Below are 21,198 nucleotides of genomic sequence, written 5' to 3'. Positions count from 1 at the left end.
CTCTTTATTAATCAACCATTTATTGTTTTCTTTGCACCAGACACTGTGTAGGTCATTGGAAATTTACAAATAACTTAGACACGCATTTTTCCTTTAAGGAGCCACAGTCTAGACTGTGTACTCTTTTTTGCCAGATGTGGACTCATGCCTTGGACCACACGAAATATTTGGTCTAAAGTAGCAAGAAACCTGCATTGGAAAAGGGACTTTTTTGAGGGTACACTCATCTTTTTTTCTCTTTCTACTGTATGTGTGTTTGGACTGCTATATTTTTGTTTCTCTTTATTTTTGTATTGTTAGAGAAAGTCTGCTAGAATTTATAAATGGTGAGAATATTTTGATAACTTAGTTGCCAAAATTCCTAGTCTTGATTCCAGAGGTTGTGTTTTCCTGCCCTTTAAAATTTTCACTTAGTCACCTTAATTCAGTTTTTGAATTTCTTTGAGTTCTGCCTATCAAATTATAAACAAGCACCACCAAATTGCAGAAGGTTATATCTTAATAGTATTGAAATAGGCAGTTATAAAAAATTGTGTCACCTAAGTCTAACAGCTCTTGTAGAATGTTTTCCTTCAGACCTAAGCCATTCTGGCCCTTGCATATTGGGTGGGTCTGTGATCTGTTTCTACTCACAACACTTCTGACACAAATGGCTGGATTTTTTCCACACCAACAACCAATTCTTCGATTCTGACACTAGCCAGAGTTAGCACAGACCCCACAGGTTATAGGCTTAGACCCACAAGACTCTTCTCCATTTTAGATGCCAGTTGTAAGTCCAGGTCTTCTATACTTCTGACCAAGAGATGATAAATCTTGAGTTTCTATGAGCCCCACTCTTTGGGTTCAGTAATTCTCTATAAAGGCTCACAGAACTCACGAAGTCACTTTACTTCCTATTACTGGTTTGTTATAGAAGTTACAACCCAGGAACAGCCAAATGGAAGACATGCACAGGACAAGGTATAGAGGAAGGGCATGCCCTCTCTAGATGCCCACCCTCCTAGCACCTTCGTGTGTTCACCAATCCAGAAGCTCTTTGAACTCTGTAACTTAGGGGTTTTATGGCGTTTCCATTACATAGTCATGGTTGACTACATCACTGGTCATTGGTGATTAGTTCAATCTCCATCCCTTCTTCCCTCCCCAGAAATGGGGCAGGGGCTGAAAGTTCATTCCTCAAATTTCATGGTTGGTTCCCCTGGCAACCACCAGCCCTCATCCTGAAGCTCTCTAGGGGCCTACCAAGAGTCATCACATTTGCCTAAACTCAAGTATGATTGAAAATGGGCTTATAATGAACAAGAGACACTCTTCTCATTCCTATTGCCCAGGAGATTCCAAAGGTTTTAGAAACTCTGTGCTAGGAACTGGGGATGAAGAACTTATTTTTATTTTTATTTATTTATTTATTTTTTTTTTTTTGAGAAGGAGTCTCGCTCTTTCACCCAGGCTGGAGTGCAGTGGCGCGATCTTGGCTCACTGCAGGCTCCGTCCCCCGGAGTTCACGCCATTCTCCTGCCTCAGCCTCTCCGAGTAGCTGGGACTACAGGCGCCCGCCACCATGCCCGGCTAATTTTTTTTGTATTTTTAGTAGAGATGGGGTTTCACCGTGGTCTCGATCTCCTGACCTCGTGATCCGCCCGCCTCGGCCTCCCACAGTGCTGGGATTACAAGCGTGAGCCACCGCGCCCGGCCTATTTTTATTTTTTTAAGACAGAGTCTCACTCTGTCACCCAGGCTGGAGTGCAGTGGATCAATCTCAGCTCATTGCAACCTCTGCCTTTCCGGTTAAAGTGATTCTCATGCCTCAGCCTCCTGAGTAGCTGGGATTACAGGTGTACGTCACCACGTCTGACTAATTTTTGTATTTTTAGTAGAGATGGAGTTTCACCATGTTGGCCAGGCTGGTCTTAAACTCCTGACTCCAATTATGTCCAGAGTTGGTTCCTTCCAGTGGGTTCTTGGTCTCAGTGACTTCAAGAATGAAGCCGCGGACCTTTGTGGGGGTGTTACAGCTCTTAAAGGTGGCACGGACCCAAAGAGTGAGCAGCAGCAAGATTTATCGTGAAGAGCGAAAGAACAAAGCTTCCACAGCATGGAAGGGGACCTGAGTGGGTTGCTGCTGTTGGCTGGGGGCGGCCAACTTTTATTCCCTTATTTGTCCCTGCCTATGTCCTGCTGATTGGTCCATTTTACAGAGTGCTGATTGGTGCATTTACAATCCTTTAGACACAGAGTGCTGATTGGTGCATTTTTACAGAGTGCTGATTGGTGCATTTACAATCCTTTAGCTAGACACAGAGTGCTGATTGGTGCGTTTTTACAGAGTGCTGATTGATACATTTACAATCTTTTAGCTAGACACAGAGCGCTGATTGGTGCATTTACAATTCTCTACCTAGACAGAAAAGTTTTCCAAGTCCCCACTCGACCCAGGAAGTTCAGCTGGCTTCACCTCTTACAAGTGATCTGCCTGCCTGGGCCTCCCAAAGTGCTGGGATTACAGGCATGAGCCACAATGCCTGGCCATATATTTCTTATTGTATCATAAAATCACAGTGGAGTTGGATGGGGGTGAGAGAGGGCAGTGTATGAACGAGAGAGGCTCTAAAGTCCAAATGAGGGCAGAATGTGGACTTCTCTGGCCCTGAGGAGTGGGTTGGGTTGAGTACTATGGGGTGATTTGATTGGACAGGTTCTGATGAGTCTGGTAGTGGGTATCTCAGGAGCCATGAGGACATTTAAACGTGACAGTGTCACAGAAAATATAGAAGATTGTTCCCTAACTTGGGTAGTGGCATGAGAAAGTGGGTCTGTTTTTGGGAATAAGGTAGGCTTGGATTGTGGTTTTTGAGGGTGCCAAGAAATTTCTTTATAAGGTTTCAAATGTACATAGATGTAGAAGGAAGAATGGTGCCATTCTAAAGTCTTTTTGAAGTGAAAAACAAAAATAATATATTTTAAAGATACAAATAATTTCCATAAACATATAACAATCCATAGAGAAGAGTGTAATCTCCTTCTGGTGACATTAATTGAAATACTTTATGCCAGATTGGATGAAATCTATGTTTAAATTACTGGTGTTAGTATTTTGGTATTTTCCCTTCAGTAAGATAATCTTGATAACCTTGATTTCTTGCTTTTTCTGTCCTGATTACCTTGAAATTAATATCTTGAAATAGAAAAACTGTGGTTCTTGCTTTGGTAGCACATATACTAAAATTAGAACAATCAAGAAGTTAACATGGCCCCTGTGCAAGGTGACATGCAAATTTATGAAATATTTCATATTTTTTAAAACAAAATTATGGCTTGTATATTTTTAAAACTTTGTATTATGCAAAACTTCTTGAGAACAAATAATTATGGGAACTTTTAAATACATGCAAAAAGAGAATAGGATAATAAACTTCCCATCTACGTTTTATTTATTTATTTATTTATTTATTTATTTAATTTTTGAGGTGGAGTCTCGCTCTGGCGCCCAGGCTAGACTGTAGTGGTGTGATCTTGGCTCATTGCAACCTCCGCCTCCTGGGTTCAAGCAATTCTCCCTGCCTCAGCCTCCTGAGTAGCTGGGATTACAGGCATGTGCCACCATCCCTGGCTAATTTTTGTATTTTTAGTAGAGATGGGGTTTCACATGTTTGCCAGGCTGGTCTCGAACTCCTGACCTCAAGGGCTTCACCCACTTTAGCCTCCCAAAGTGCTGGGATTACAGGCGTGAGTCACCGCGCCTGGCTGGTTTTTAAGACATGAAATTTCAGAATGTTTGTTTTCAAGAAAGAAAGCCCAATTGCCCCAATGCTGGATTTGAGTACAGAGCCTGAGGCACAGGAGAATAACATGGTGGGACATTACTGGCACCATTGCCAACGCAGCCCACACGTAGCAACAGCACATTTTGTTGGTTTTGCCAGTGTTGATGCTCAGATCCCTCTGTGGCCACCAATAGCCAGGACCTGTGTCAAAGGTGGCTGCCTCAATTAAGACACAAACCAAAAATTCTAATTATATACTAGTTTCTGTAGTATCAGCCACGTGTACAACAGGTACTCAGGTGTCATTTGCTTTTTCTTCTACCACAAGAGTGGCCTTGGACTCGTGTGTCCGTTGGGTGATGGTTGAGGTTGCTCTGAGCCAGTCACCTCCCCTGGTCCACTCAATGGAAGCTGTGTATGCCCACATGGTGCTGTATGGACACCAGTTTGTGTTTTTTTTTCCTCAAAACATTGGTGTTTATGGATTTGCTTTCAGAATGCAACCTATGTGGCAGAGAACCCAAGAATGTATAGATTCTTGCCTCTTTCTCAGGGATATCCAAGCCTCACTGCCTTGAGAAATTAAGAGACAGTTCCAGCAGGTACTATCTTACTTGATGACTATAAATTCTATAATCATTGCTAATAATAGAGTGTTTTGTTCAAGCCGCTTAAATTTATTTATTTTTTTCCTCTCGGCAAGTCTAACATCATCATCCTCAAAAGCATGGTTGTCTGTGAATTTCCTTTTGGATAGATGTAACACTATTTAATTTCGCCCATCCATTCATCTATCCAAGCATCCAGTAAACATTTATCGAGTGCCTACTATGTGCTGAGTACTCTTCTAGATGCTGGAGGGACAATGATTAATAAGATAATCTTTCTTTACAGAGTTCATATTCGGTGAGAGAGGAAAGTTGGACATTAAAACAGTAATGTGGTGAGCTAAGTGCAGCTATAAAGTTATGTACAACTTATCAGGAGAACAGTTATCTAAGGCATCCAGTTCACAGAAGGGAGGAGAGAACACCATGCAGGCAAGGGGAATTTCGCTATTATTGCCATATATCCAAGGCCAAGAGTGGTGAGAGAATGGGCTAGGTGCTCTGTGACAGAGTTTGAACTTCAGTTTGCTGGTGAGGTGTGGGGAATTCTGCGAACGGGATTCAAACAGTTGAGTGGCATGATTATATTTGTGTTCTAGAAGAATCCCTCTGGTGGCTCTGTGCAATATGGTTTTCAGGGAGTGAGGACTGGAGACAGTAGATAAGTGAGAATGCTGAGGGGCCTGATGATTCGTTCATGCATTTCATTTAGTAAACATTTATTGAGCCCTTACTATGGACCATGCCCTGTTATAGTCATTTGGAATTTATTTTCACATAGATAAACAAAAGAGATAAATAGTAGTAGCTTTTTTGGGATAAATAGATACCAAATAAATCACAGTGTTCGCTTTGATCATGACAAACTTTTGAATACATGTTTTCTAGAGGAATATATTGATTTGGTGGTATTTTTATTTTGGATTTGGATCAGTCAGCACTAACATAAAAAATGGTCTCTTTCATGGTGCAAATTAGTAAGGCTTTAGTTTCAGCTCTTGAATTTTTCCAAGACTCATTATTCCAGTCTGTAGATTATTCTGAGCCTTAGACTCTCATTTTCTGCTCATTAGCACCTCAAAGAATGGAGAGGAAGGAAGAGAGAGAAACTTCACTCTGACTTGCCACTTGTTAGAAGATTTGGTAAAGAAGGTGATGAAATTAATATTTAGTTTTCAAAATCAGGTTACAGATTGTTTTTGAGCTTGTTCTTGCCTGCAGTTCTTGCTTTCTCTCAACCGTAGCTAACTTGCTGTCTGGATATATCTGAGTATATTTGCCTCATGCACAATGAAGGGTAGGATTAACCTTGGAAATTTGGTGTGGGCAAATAGCCCAAGAATTAATACATTTAATAATACATTTAATTATTTTACCAATCACACTGGTTATTTACAGTGTCAAAGCAGTTATCTTGGTATGATACAAGGACATGGAATTAATTTTGTTGTTTATAATCTTTGTGTGTGTGTGGGGTGGGTGGTGAGGACGGAATCTTGCTCTGTCGCCCAGGCTGGAGTGCAGTGGCTCAATCTTGGCTCACTGCAACCTCCACCTCACAGATTCAAGTGATCCTCCTGCCTCAGCCTCCCAGGTAGCTGGAATTACAGGTGTCTGCCACCACACCTGGCTAACTTTTTGTATTTTTAGTAGAGATGGGGTTTCACCATGTTGGTGAAACTCCTGACCTCAAGTGATCCACCTACCATAGCCTCCCAAAGTGCTGGGATTACAGGCCTGAGCCACCATGCCTGGCCTGTTGTTTGTAATCTGATATCTTGCTACTTGAACTTTGTTAGAATAGTTTAGGAGTAGGAACTTTAAAATGAAAACAAACACCCCCCAGGACATTGAAGAAATAACTGTACCCACTTCATAGGGTTGTCAGGAGGGTTAAATGAGTTAATATAAGCAATGACTAAGGTCCAGCACATAGTAAATGTCATATAAACACTGGTCATTTTTATTGATTTTACTTTGAAAGTCAATTAGAATTTGCATGAAAGTAACAAGCAATAGGTGAAAATCACTATAGTACTAGATAATACAAGACATCACGAGGCCGGCTGTCATGGCTCATACCTATAATCCTAGCACTTTGGGAGGCCGAGGTGGGCGTATCACCTGAGGTCAGGAGTTCAAGACCAGCCTGGCCAACAACGTGGTGAAACCCCATCTCTACAAAAATTAGCCGGGCATGATGGCGGGTGCCTGTAATCTCAGCTACTTGGGAGCCTGAGGTGGGAGAATCATTAGAACCCGGGAGGCCGAGATCGCACCATTGCACTCCAGCCTGGGTGACAGAGTGAGACTCCGTCTCAAAAAACAAGACAAAACAAAACAAAAAAAATCACGACAGACTAGATAACACTCTATGATGTCACCTTTTACTTCACTAACAACACATTTAATGTACAGACTATATACATTTTTAAATGCTCTGGTTCAAGGAAAGTTAAAAGTGTTTATAGTTGGCTAGGCTTGGTGGCTCACGCCTGTAATCCCAGCACTTTGGGAGGCCGAGGCAGGCGGATCATGAGGTCAGGAGATCAAGACCATCCGGGCTAACATGGTGAAACCCCATCTCTACTAAAAATAAAAGAAAATTAGCCAGGCGTGGTGGCGGGTGCCTGTAGTCCCAGCTGCTTGGGAGGCTGAGGCGGCAGAATGGTGTGAACCCACGAGGCAGAGCTTGAAGTGAGCCGAGATCACGTCACTGCACTCCAACCTGGGCGACAGAGCGAGACTCCGTCTCAAAAAAAAAAAAAAAAAAAAAAAAAAAAAAAAAAAGTGTTTATAGGTCTACATTTGAAAAATACGGAACAGGCAAATCCAGCATTTGGGCCACAACTTTTCTTTGATAGTTCTCCAGATAATAGGCTGAAGAGCATATGCAGAGATATAAAAGTCAGTGAATAAGTGCATAGCTGAATCAGTTGAACACTATGCTCACAGTTTCTAGTTCAAGACAAATGAAACATTAACATAAGTTGTTCTGAATTTTCTAAGTGGAGAGTTCTACCCTTCCTTAAGTTAAAAGATTTATAACCTTTTAAATAGCAATATATATTCTGCAATTCAGCAGCTTTTCTTTCTGTGATTTTGAAGACCATCTTTTGAAGATGCAGAATTTAGAATTCCTACTTGGGGGCATTTCTTCAATTCAGTGAGCCATTCATGAGATTCAACCAATGGAGACATTAAACACAATGAGTGTGAGGAACTGAAAGTACTTTGTTTTTTGGTTGCAGTGACTTCTAATTGAAGCAAACCAGCTATACATGTGGATGGTCATGACTTTATAATTACAATTAAAATATTTTCAGTAGAAGACTGAGGCCTCAGGGAAAAGCATCGTATTAAATAGAGAATAATCACCAGATGCGATTATGGGCCCCTTTTCCTAGTGGGTAATGATTTCTTTGCCTCTAGCTGTGAGTTGGCAAATGGACTCTGTCATTATGGGTATCTATTGGAAGAAAGAAAAGGAAGGAACAGAACTATGAGAGAAATAGTTCATGAGAAAAAGATCTTGAGCAGATAGGCAAGTAGAAGTAAAAATCCTCACTGAGGCCTCCAGACCTTGTTGAACCATGTTACTATTGTAGCATTACACCTGCAATGTGTCTGCAGGTGTTCTGGATGTTTTGAGACCCATTTGATGTAGAAGCATTTCTTGATGTCCTCAAGTTGATAAATGTTGGATTTGGCATCATTATTCTCTCTACAACAGGAGAGTAAAGGCTGGAGGGTATTGAAAGGCTAACGTTTCTTTTGGTGATGTCTGCCTTAGTTAAAACAGCTACTATTAGGTGATAGAAATGAAGGTATTTAGCACAGACAAGAGTTTTATTATGTTTTTTCTTTTAAATGTGGATTTCTCTACTTTTTTTTTTTTTTTTTTTTTTTTTTTGAGATGAAGTCTCGCTCTGTCGCCCAGGCTGGAGTGCAGTGGAGCGATCTCAGCTCACTGCAGCCTCCGCCTCCCGGGTTCAAGCAATTCTGCCTCAGCCTCCTGAGTAGCTGAGGTTACAGGCAGGTGCCACCACGCCCGGCTGATTTTTCTGTATTTTTAGTAGAGACGGAGTTTCACCATGTTGGCCAGGCTGGTCTCAAACTCCTGACCTTGTGATCCACCTGCCTTGGCCTCCCAAAGTGCTGGGATTACAGGCATGAGCCACCGCACCAGGCCTTTATTTTTATTTTTATTTTATTTTAAGAACAGGGTGTTGCTCTGTCACCTAGGCTGGAGTGCAATGGCATGATCATAGCTCACTGCAGCCTGCAACTCCTGGGCTCAAACAATCCTTTCACCCCAGCCTCTCAAAGTGTAGCAGCTGGGAGTATAGGCACAGACCACCACACCCAGCAAATTTTTACAATTTTTTTGTAAAGATGGGGAGGCTTCTCTTTGTTGCCCAGGCTGATCTTGAATTCATGGCCTCAAGCGATCTTCCTGTGTCGGCCTCCAAAAGTGCTGAGATTACAGACATGAGCCACCACACCTGGCCTCTACTTAACAGGCACTACCAAGAAAGTAGGAATGACTGCCCTAAGGGGAATTAGCTTTCACTCCTTACTGATGGGGATTTCCTGCCTCCACTGCTAGAGAAACCCACATTTCCATGTTTTACATTCAGTACTCACCAAGCATTTCCAAGTGCCTGGCACTGTGCTTGTCTCATCCATAGATACTCTGCCAGTAGAAAATGGAATGGTTTTAATTGAGAAGACATGAGGAAGACTTCCATTTCTTAATTGGAGTCTATAAGCAGACTTCAGAAGAATCTTTCAGCTTCTCATTGGTTTAAAAATTGATACTGTTTATTATGTGTTTTGCATAACTTTAAATCTTCTTTTAGTCATATTGTATTGTTTGCTTTTTTGAGATGGGGGGGGGTCTTGCTGTGTTGCCCAGGCTGGCCTTGAACTCCTGGGCTCAAGCTATCCTCCTGCCTCAGCCTCCCAAGAAGCTGGGGATACAGGCATGTGGCATAGTCAAATTGTTTTGCAAAAGCGTTAGCTGCTTGAGATTTTAGGCAGATTGGAAGCTGTCGATCACTTCTTTTCTCCAAAGTGTAAAATGGAATAATTGCTGGAATTGGATGTCAATTTGTTTTTATTCTAGACACTATGAAACATGACTAACGATGTTAAGAATACTTGAGTCAGCATGTGTAAAGGAAAAAGCAATGAGTTGTTTCTGCCCAGTGATCAGAGCCAATTAAGCAGGGGAAGGCAAGCTAATGTTGGTGTGGGCCGCAGCAATGAAGATTTTGTCTGTCTTGTTCTGTGTGTGTAGGACTCAGGATAATTAGAAGAGGGCATGCAGTATCAGCAGAATACAGTTTAGGAATGAAGAATCAGGAGACACTGAGTTTCCTGCCTAGGAAAATTTTCTGTGTGAGACTAGCCACTGGTGTTGAACTATGTGCTAGGAAGCATTTTACTCCGTTGTTATACATTATGAACTAATCATCTGTTTAAGATTTTTCTGGTGGCAATTGCCTAGTTTAAAAAAACAAACAGATTTTAAAGCATTGCAAAAGTGAAGTATTGCAAAAATAATACTTTCCCAGATGCACTATGAACTTCTTCCTGAAATTAGTTGTGATTAGGCAGCTTACTGCCCTTTCACATGTGCTCCTTTGAGATCTCATTATTTGGTTCTATAATGACTGTTATTACTAATATATGTTAGTAAATTTGCTGCCAAGCTTCTCTTAAGCCTCTGGAATATGGCTATTATTGACATTACCTGGTAAGTTTTTTGAAATAATTTTTTCTAGACATATATATGTACACACACACACATATATATATATATATATTTTTTTTTTTTTTGAGACAGGGTCTCAGTCTGTGACCCAGGCTGGAGTACAGTGGCACAGTCTTGGCTCATTGCAACCTCCACCTCTTGGACTCAAGTGATCCTCCCACCTCAGCCTCCCAAGTAGCTACAACTACAGGCACATGCCAACAAGCCAGGCTATTTTTATATTTTTTTGTAGAGATGGGGATTTGCCATATTGCTCAGGCTGGTCTCCAACTTTTGGGCTCAAGCAATCTGCCTGCTTCAGCCTCCCAAAGTGGTGGGATTACAAGCGTGAGCCACTGCACCCTGCCTAGATTTGTTATATATGTTTTAAAAACAACCTAGGCAACTCTTTAAAAAGTCACACTTTTTGGCTTTTTAAAAATTTTTATTTTTGCTACAGTCTCGCTCTGTCAGCCCAGGCTGGAGTTCAGAGGTGTGATCTCAGCTCATTGCCACCTCTGCCTCCTGGGTTCAAGTGATTCTCCTGCCTCAGCCTTCCCAGTAGCTGGGATTATGGGCGTGCACACCACCACCTGTAATCAGCCTGGCTAATTTTTGTATTTTTAGTAGAGATGGGGTTTCACCATGTTGGCCAGGCTGGTCTTGAACTCCTGACCTCAAGTGATCCACCTGCCTTGGCCTCCCCAAGTGCTGGAATTACAGGTGTGAGCCACTGTGCCCAGCCGCTTTGTGGCTTTTAATGTTTGTGTGTATTCAAGCTTGTGAAAGAACTTTAAAGTTGGTTGCGTGATTTGATTTGAAAGCTAAAATAAATCAAATGGTTTCCTTCATAAGAGATAGTTAACTAATTTAAAGGTAGCTATTTGTACTCTACAAGAAATAGTATTTTTCAATAATGTTCACTAATTATTCACAGATATTTCACTAATAATCCACTAATGTCATTATAATAGAGTAGCTGGCTGGGTGGGGGTAATTTCCATAGGACATTGTTCTATATATGTCATCTTTCCAGGCAACGTTGATAATTACACTGCTATACTTGGATGTTGATCCCAACCTGGACAGTCAAAGGATAAAAGGGCACTGGGCTGTCTATCCTAGGATGTGGGGGTGATAATGAATGGGCTAGACAATAGCTGACAGGAGCCCTAAGGACCTTCTGACATAGAGCCTCAGATTTTTTATCTTTTCCTTCTGTCACAGTTGTCTAGATGGTATCGAGATCTTGCAGAAGATGATGGGTTGAGGTTGGTCTGGAATTTGACTTTCTTCTTCAGTGGCCTTGTCAGCAATAGTTACTGTTCAATGTGACAGCCACTAGCCACATGTGGCTGTTTGAATTTAATAAATTAACGACAGTGAGATATAATGAAAACAATATTTAAATTACAAATTCCTTAGTTGCACTAGCCATATTGCCAGGGCTCAGAAAACTGCATGTGGCTAGTGATGAGCATAGCAGTACAAGTTCTACTGGACACTGACATCTATAGAGACGTGGTGGATTGTCCAAGGTCACATGGCTAGTCAGTGCAAACCAAGTGTTTGGACTAGTTTAGCAGTTATTCTTTTATGTCATGCAGGCTTTCAGTTTTGGGTATTACAACTTGAACTAAAAAATTTGTCCCTGGCATGCCACATTCTTCTTCCAAACTGTGAGAAACTCAATGACAGAGTTAGAAATTAGTTATTACTACATAATTTTAGTTTTACAAATATCTGCAATTCATCTTAGGCTGTTTTTTTGTGTGTATGCATGTGTGTGTGTGTGTGTGTGTGTATCACATGTGGTATGGTGGGAGTTTGCCACCTGTGCCATACATTGCTAACCTGGTATATATGATACGCAAACTGTAGATATATATGGGATCTAGAATTGCAGGTTATTGCAGTTCGACAGGACTTTTGAAGGTATCTAGCTTAACCTTGTACGTATGTATAATACTCCTGACAAGGTTTTTGATAGTGAGAGCCCTGCCTTATAAAAGAGTTCACTTCTTTCCACAACTTCAAATTGATCTTGGAATTTTCTTTGTATCAAGCAAAAATGTTTCTTCCTATAATTTCTATACATTGTTCCCAGTTGGCTCAGAGGAAAACATTTATTCCCTCTGACATATGCAGCCTTTCCAATATTTGAAGTCTGTTTTCCTGTCATTCTTATGTCTTTTCTCCTATAGGATAAGCAGACCTACTTCCTTCAGCTTCTCCTTCTGTGACATGTTTTGCAAACTGCTCACCACCCTGCTTGCTTCTTCCTGGACCAACTCCAGGGGATGGCTCAGATCTGTGTAACTGAACATTTTGCCTTTCATGTGAATGGATGTCATGCTAGATACATTTGGAAAATCTGAATAAGTCTTTCTTGAGGCAAAAAATGGCTACCAGTATCCACGTGTAGGAAATAATATTGATTTAATTTTCTTTGGTAAGAGGAAATGTAGTTGTCTGTAATAAATATGTTATTTTTATAATCAGAAACTATTATACCATTTTAATAAAAGTAATACCCCTCTTTATAATTACTGGATTGGGTAGAGTTTAGGTCTAGTGGATGGGGGAAAAAAAACAACCGTGTTCCTGATCTTCCTCCCTCCTTTTTTCCCTCCCTTCATTCCATCCATTGAGTAATCTTTGTGTGCCTGTTATATGTCACTAACTATGGCACTAGGGTCACAATGTAGAAGAAGAGAGTGGTTTCTTTCATGGTGAGAGGCATGAAATGAGTGATTTAATTATTCTGGCAGTGGGAAGGATGCAGTAGAACTCTGTTCAGATCTCCACAATAACTTATGAATTGTGTGATCCTCAGTAGGTCTTTCATTCTATTCTTGTTTTTGAATTTCTGAAATGGCAATGATACTTGGAGTAGCTTCCTTGTAGGATTGTTGTAAGACTTAGAAATAAAATTATAGGTGAGATTTCTATAAAGATCATGGTTAGGCCATGCGTGGTGGCTCACACCTGTAATCCCAGCACTTTGGGAGGCCGAGGCAGGCAGATCACTTGAGGTTGGGGGTTCGAGACCAGCCTGACCAACATGGAGAAACCCCATCTCTACTAAAAATACCAAATTAGCTGGGCATGGTGGTGGGTGCCTGTAATCCCAGCTACTCGGGAGGCTGAGGCAGGAGAATTGCTTGAATCTGGGAGGCAGAGTTTGCAGTGAGCCGAGATCGCACCATTGTACTCCAGCCTGGGCAACAAGAATGAAACTCCATCTCAAAAAAAAAAAAAAAAATCATGGTTAAGTTTTTAGGTTGGGCATGGTGGCTTATGCCTGTAATCCCAGCATTTTGGGAGGCTGAGGCGGGATGATCACTTGAAGCCAGGAGTTTGAGACCAATTTTGGCAACATAACAAGACCTGCTCTACAATTTTTTTTTTTTAATTAGCTGTAGTCCTAGCTACTTGAGTGGCTGAGGCAGGAGGATCGCTTGAACCCAGGAGTTGGAGGCTGCAGTGAGCTGTGATTGCACCATGCACTCCAGCCTGGGCAACAGAGTGAAACCCCATCTCTTAAAGAAAAAAGAAAAAAAAACATCATGATTATTGTTGCTATTGTTATTGATGAATAATACTTTCTTGGGGAGGTAGTGTGGCTGATCTTCCATGCTAAGTTCCCTTTTCTTTTTCACCTATTTCTGCCTTATGCAATTCTTTTGCCATTTTCTTATGAAATTTTTCTAACATACAGAAAAGTTGAAAGAGTGTTAAGTGAGCACCCACATACCACCACTTAGTTTCTACCACTTACATTTTACTTGCTTTATCACATATCTCTCCATCCCTCTGTCATTAGCCAGTGTTTACAAACTTGCATTTACAGAGAAAGATGCATGATAGTTATTTTCCCTGGGAAATGGAGCCCTTCCCACTATGATTTTGTTCATCTTCTCAGCAGTGATAATGATGGTTATGATGATGACACAGTAGCCAGCACAGAGCAGCACACTATTAACTCATTCAGTCTTCTAACAACACTAGAAGACAAGTGCTAAAGTGCTAAAATTAATTTCTATTTTACAGAAGAGGAAACTGAGGCACAGAGAGGTTAAATCATCTACCCAATATTACACAGTTCCTGAGGGGCTAAGTCAGAAATCTGGTAATCACTTGAGTAAGCCTTGTTTGTTTGCTTGCTTTTAATCTGTAAAATCAGTGAAAAAAGTAAGACACCATTTAGGAATAGGAAAAATAACTACTGCAGCTCTTTGTGATTCAGGTTGGTTTAATGACTACTGTGTGGCAATGGTACCAAGTGCTGGGTTTGTGCAGGTGGTTAAGTCAGGGCCTCTCCTCTCAAGCCAGTCTAATAGACAAAGCCACTATGAGTTGTTGGATGGATGTTTTAATATAAATAACCTTACTGAAATTGTTAGAAATGAAGGGTTTCAGTAGGCCGGGCGTGGTGGCTCACGCCTGTAATCCCAGCACTTTGGGAGGCCGAGGCGGGTGGATCACAAGGTCAGGAGATCGAGACCATCCTGGCTAACACGGTGAAACCCCGTCTCTACTAAAAAATACAAAAATTAGCTGGGTGCTGTGGCGGGCGCCTGTAGTCCCAGCTACTCGGGAGGCTGAGGCAGGAGAATGGCGTGAATCGGGGAGGCGGAGCTTGCAGTGAGCTGAGATCCCGTCACTGCACTCCATCCTGGGCGACAGAGCGAGACTCTGTCTCAAAAAAAAAAAAAAAAAAAAAAAAAAGAAATGAAGGGTTTCAGTAAAGGAGAGTTACCTATCTAATTGTACTTGAAACATTTACACATTAACAGTTACTATTTTGGAGTTTCTGTGAGAAGATTAATTATTCCAGCAAGTGAGTACTACCTATTTGGAAATGTCTTACTGTTTATAAGTAAATATGTTACTTATTTCCTTTTGCCTTAGCAGAGAAAAATAATTTGGGGAGAAATACACCCAGGAAACCTTAAAATATATTCCGATTAATGGTAAGTCTTAGACTATTTATGGTAAGGTGTATCTAATTACATTTCACAAGGCACTTTAAAAAATATTGTCGCCTCAAGTTTTTTCCCTTTATTTCTCTCTGTGATTTTGTGTAAATTTACCAGCACATCACAAAAAAATGAAAATTAAAACCCTACTGGGGACTAGGAGCTCGCTGAATTGGCTTACATCACTGTGACCATGGACATATTTCTGTGCGTTGCTGTCCCCAAGCCCATGTGCTGTAAGAATATGCATTGTCGGGACGGCGGTGCAAGGAGAAACATCCTGGAGAGGATGTACAGGATACAGAAACAAGTGACTGCTGTGACATCATTAGTCAACATTGGTTGAGTGACAGAGTAAATAAGGCATCTTCTGTTACAAATGATTGACACCGCTGAAAATTTAGAAACATCTTGCTCCAATAGCAGCATTATCTTCTTTGGACTATGCAAATCTTTTTAAATTAAAAATTCAACTTAAAAGAAACTATTTTTAATTGACTCTCATTGTGGCCATTCCTTGATCAATATCTCTGTGAATAAGATTGTTAACTGAACAATGCATCTTCTGGCAGAAATAGAGATAATGACAGTTTTGTTTTCACTTACTTTTCTGGTTACAAAACTTAAAAAATAACATTAATTTTAAAAGTCTTTTTGTTATACATAAGTTACATTTTGGGACCTTCTTTAATGATTGCTCATATAGTATTGTTCGCTTTTTGAATCAGTGTTCTGCCTAAGCATTTACAAGTCAGTCTTAGCATTCCTCGAAAGTTGCTGTTATAAATGATAATTTTACATAGAGGATGGAGGAAATGAGAAAATTGCATTTGTCTTCCTATTGAGGTAAGACATAAGCAAGTGGAAAGGTGGTTTCCAGCCAGGGAATGAAGCCTGTAGTTCATGCCGTTGTGTGTTGACTTGTGCACTTGGATGGCTCCTAGGATCATGGGGGTCCTTGTGACTTCCATATGTCACAGATCTTGCATACAGTTTCTGTGCCTTGCCCTCCTCCCAGTCTTTTCTGCCCTGTGGTTATTTCTCTACTGCCACTGAGGGGTGGCACTCAAGTTTTTCCTTATATGAGATTCATCCCCTTCAGGGTATGCGGACTCCGTGTGAAAAAGCTGAGCAGGTTTATTTTGACAGCACTACCTGGAGGGCTTGCCCCATTTCTTTCCAGGAAAATTTAAAATTATTCTGCTTTTTTTTTTTTTTTTAAGACTGTCTACTTCATTTTATAAGCCACAACGTTATAAATCCATCTAAATTTAATAGTAGAATTATAACATTGCTTTCAAAATTTCTCACTGGGTCACAGAATTACAGAGCTGAAAGAGACCTTCACCAGAAGCAAAACCATCCTGGGAAAATAAATATCATGTTTTAATCTTTTTTTTTTCCTTTTTTTTTTTGAGATGGAGTTTTGCTCTTGTCATCCAGGCTGGAGTGCAGTGGCACGATCTCGGCTCATTGCAACCACTGGCTCCCGGGTTCAAGCGATTCTCCTGTCTCAGGGTTCAAGCGATTCTCCTGTCTCAGCCTCCCGCGTAGCTGGGAGTACAGGCACCCACCACCACGTCCAGCTAATTTTTGTATTTTTAGTAGAGATGGGGTTTCACCATGTTGGCCAGGCTGGTCTCGAACTGCTGACCTCAAGTGATCCGCCCACCTCGGCCTCCCAAAGTGCTGGGATTACAGGCGTGGGCCACCACGCCCGGCCATGTTTTAATCTTAAAGTAGTTTCACTCACTCATGGTAACTTCGTTTTTTTTTTGTATTAACAACCTTTTCTGTCAGTAGAAACTACTTTTAAAACTGCCACAGAATAATAATGGAGCCACAGCGTCCTTAGAGATGGGCATTTTTCACTCCGTGCAGAGATGCGGAAATGGGCTCAGAGAGGACAAGGGGCTCACCCAATATTGAATGGCTATTTAATGGCAGAGTGGGGATGAGAACTTGTCTTTTGAGTGCCAGTCCAGTGTCTTCTGTAACACATGGGGCCATTTATTTTAAGCCATCTTGGCCCCAGCTGATTAACAATTTTCATGTACAACCTAGCTCACGAGAGTGGCATCATGGAGGAGGTTGTCATTCAGCAAACACTTATTGAGGGGGGATACCAAGATGAAGATAATGAGACACTGTCCTGCCGTCAGGGGGCTAATACTCCAGAAAAGGGTTTGCAGGCATATTTACAGCTAAGTGCCGCAAAGAATTAAGCATTCTTAAAGTTCTTTCTACCTCAGTCATTTGAACTTCTTTTCTCAAAAAAACCCTTTATTTCCCCATCTCCACAAAAGCAAGTCCCTCTTGGTTAAGCCCTCATACAAGGGGAAGTGCTGGTGTCTACCAAGGGGGCCTTGCAGGCTGTTGGGCTAATTGTGGTCCCAATCCCCTTTCAAGAGGGCATCTTCAAGCAGGTGGTAAGAATAAAATTCTTGATGGTTTTGGTAAATGGCAGCAAGTAGAGCATGGGGGACAAGCAGTCAATAGGAATGGGGACATCTGGTGCATGGGGTGGGGCAGATAGGGAGTCTGAAGAGGTAGAGGGTAAGCAATGAAAGTTGTGGCCGTAGCTGCCAAACAAAGGGTGTTTTTACATGCACTTTTGCCACTGGTTATTTAAGGAATCTGCCATCGCAGTGCCTGTGAAGAGGCCATTATTTGACACATGAGGGTTTTCAGTCAAGTGAATAGCATGGTATTCACAGGGCTGCTTAGAGAAGTGCTGTTATCTGGATAAAGGATGGTGGTGTCTGGATTAACTCTAGTATAGTTTCTTCCTTGGGACATCATCTCTTTTCCACTAATGGACTCCTAGGCATTCCATCACTCAGCTTAATTTTCTCGGAGAATACATGAAATGTGAAATCTTAATTTTAGACATCTAAAATTGGGCAAATAAGCTTTTTAACATATACATAGATTTAAAATACATTTAGGTTTATTTTCATTCAAATAGCACATGCTTTCTGTGTGTGTGCATGTGCATGCAGTGAGGGGAGATATTGACATCTTTTCTGGATTATCATTTAATATTGATGTTATTTAGTGCAAATTTGGAGGATTTAAGAATATCAGAGGGGAGAAGATTACATTTTCTAAAGAATTAGAAAAGGGGCCATATCTCTGAATGTTGGGTTACTGCAAAAGAGGAACAACTGGGTAAAGAACTATTTAAAAATTAATGAACAAGGTAATTTTATATTTTTCTGATGTGGGTGTAATTTTGTACTTCCTATAGTAAGACCTAGTGATGTCATGACTAGGACCTCTTCCACCAAGAGCTCTCAACTAGGGATAATTCATTTGTTTGTATTCAGAATTCACAACTATGATAAGCCTTTTTGATGACCAGTGGCAAGGGAACATCATCAGTCATGAAAACTCACAAATAGAGAAATCAGCAAGTATATTAAAGTAATGGATATTTCTCTTATCCTCCAAAGGTCTCACATACAGGTGTGTCGTGAATGTCCTTGATTCTGGTTAATCCATTTCTTGTGTAAAGTGCTTACGGTGATAAATCAATGTGGGTTTTAATTACCAACTAGCCTGTTAGTGGGTGGGAAGAAGTTTGTTTTCCAAAGCTTGGTGTTAGCAAGTCCTGTTTATGTGATAATCATATGCAGAGGACACAAGCTAGCTATATTCTGGCCATGGGAATAGAAGATTTAGATCAGACGACTGTCTTCTTTATACCAGACACTGTGCCGTGTGAAGTGTGACATGAACAAGCCCTTCCAGAATCGTGCAAATTATTGCTCCCCATGAGAAGACTTTTATGAGTAAATAATGTAACTGAGGATATGAGCCCTAAGAGCTGGTCTGGGGTATTGATGAGAAGCATTAGCAAGGAGAGGCTCACCTCATGGGGTGCTGCAGGGAAGGTGGCTTTTGAAGATGATAATTGAGGGTTCAAATTCTAACTCTTATCAATGTTGTTGGGACAAGTTAAATTGTTATAAACCTCTTTGAGTCTTGGTTTCCTTATCTATAACAAGAGAATCATGGTCCTTTCCTCATGGAGTTAAATGTGATAAGGTAAGTGCCTTGCCACTTCTGGTTTACAGCAGATTTCAAAAACATCCCCCTTTTCTTCCCCACTCACAGATGGTTCAAAAAAGGAAGAGCTATTATGAACTGGTGTGTGGAGAGAAGGCATCTGGAAGGATACCTTTTGATACTTATGTAAGCGATCCAGGATGCACAGCCTTTTGTGGCTAGAAAAAGGCCTTAGGCCCCTGGTTTTGCAGGTGTAATACAGATGGTAGGGGCTGCACAGCTACTATGACAGTCATTCCAAGTGTTTCTGCTCAGGATTCTGGACTTGCCATTGTCTGGCTCTGCCAGAATGTGGTTGTCTACCTGCCCAGGTGAGGATGCAACCCTTGCATTAGAGAAGACTCTCAACAGCCATGGTCTCTTTGACTGGGGAAGCTAATAGGAGACCCGAAATGTTCTAAGTCTGTTGTGGATGGTTTATGTTTGGTGACTGGATATGAGGCAGATTTCAGGGAATGGTTGCAAATTGGTCGAGTTTGGCAAAAATATCAGAGGCATTGAAACCAGATAGCAAACTAAGCCTTAAGGCATTCAGAAAATAAAACAGGCTGACTTCTGAGAAGTGAAAAATGTAAGTTTTGTTTAACTTATTTAATTCAAAAATGATGCTAATGAATGTGGAGGGATGATTTGGATAGAACCTGTTCTGTCTGGGGCCTTCATGTAATCCCTAGAGAACGTGTAAATCAAATTATGCCTGGAGGAAATTTTATTTCCAATTTCAGTTGCTTTACTGATATGTTAAGGGAATTAAAAAATATTTAGCCCGGCCTTTCAGAGAGCTGTTATTACTGTTTGAACTATGACTGTTATTTTAATTCTCATTAGATGACTAGTATCTTTTGAGCTGTTGTTAGCTAGGCTGTGTGCTAAAAAGTTTTTATATACATCCTCTTATTTAATCTTCACAACACTTATAGGAGGTAGATAGTACATTATATGTTTTTACAGCCAAGGATGAGGTGCAGGGAATCTGATAATTCGCTCCAAATCACACAGCTAGTAGATGGTGGAGCTAGCCCAGGCGTGTCTGTCTTGAGAAGTGCTGTACCATCCACCTTACAATTACATCTATAGGTATTGTCTGACTTCCAGAATCCATGCAGTACATCTGTGCAGCTTCCGTTTCTGTCCTTAGCCTGTCTTTAGTTCTCTATCTTTACCTTAAAATCTCCGTGTAAATCATGCTAACCTAGCACAATCCGTGGTGCACCCACTTGGCATTTTCAGGGAAAAGGGATAAGGCCTATAAAGAAAAGTCCACACCCAGTGCCTGGTTCTCCCTGTGCCCATTCTGACTGCTTTATCTTCGGTGCTTTAGATGAATGTGCATCTTCCTGGATGCTTTTCCTTCCTGCGTGATTTGGAAGAATTAGAATCAGTCTTCCTTCCATGAGTTTCCCAGGGAATCAGAGGAACTTTTTAAGCATAATGATGGAATTTTTACTGTCACCTTTTATTGTAAAATACTCTATAGATGAGAAACATTATATCCATCCCCCAACCAGCTGTGCTTAATGGTAATGGCCAAAAAAATGTTCAGAATGAAGACTGGGAATTTTTTGAATTCATATCCCAAAGCTCCTTTAAAAACTTATAACTCGGTGAACTAAAACAAAGTCATTTTAGAAGGAAATGGGTTTTTCTCTAATAGTGGCCATCAGAATGATTACCCAAGTGATGTCACACAGCTGGCAACCTTCTTAGGGAAGGTAACCAATAGCAGAGGAAAGTCTGCCTTTCTCTACGTTAGCACTTCAAAAACCAATTGTCCCTAGAATCTTCAGTGTCATCATGAAACATATATAAAGCCTCTGCCTATTGTTTGAATGTCTCCTCTCACTAAGAGGAACCATCAGTTGAGACTTGCCCAGACTCATTGAGAAGACCAGGCTAACCAAGCCATCCTTAAGAAATCTTTCTAAATTCCAAGAAGCAAAAGAATATATTTTTATTATTAAATAGCTAACATACTTAGTTTAGTTTAGATTTATGATGTAGTTCTAGTTTTA

The 21,198-nt window shown here is 40.9% G+C and overlaps 1 protein-coding gene and 1 pseudogene across 5 annotated transcripts in view; both read left to right on the top strand.

Annotated features, from left to right (window-relative positions):
- The window catches only part of CARMIL1 (capping protein regulator and myosin 1 linker 1), a 347,708-nt gene that overhangs the window by 103,253 nt on the left and 223,257 nt on the right, over positions 1-21,198 (top strand). The window lies entirely within an intron of this gene.
- On the top strand, positions 3,203-3,301 carry LOC129473856 (uncharacterized; annotated as a pseudogene).

The sequence above is a fragment of the Symphalangus syndactylus genome, chromosome 23, assembly GCF_028878055.3.
Source record: "Symphalangus syndactylus isolate Jambi chromosome 23, NHGRI_mSymSyn1-v2.1_pri, whole genome shotgun sequence".
Lineage (NCBI taxonomy): Eukaryota > Metazoa > Chordata > Mammalia > Primates > Hylobatidae > Symphalangus > Symphalangus syndactylus.
The sequence above is the reverse complement of the archived record's forward strand: the minus strand, read 5'-3'. Positions and strand labels throughout refer to the sequence as shown.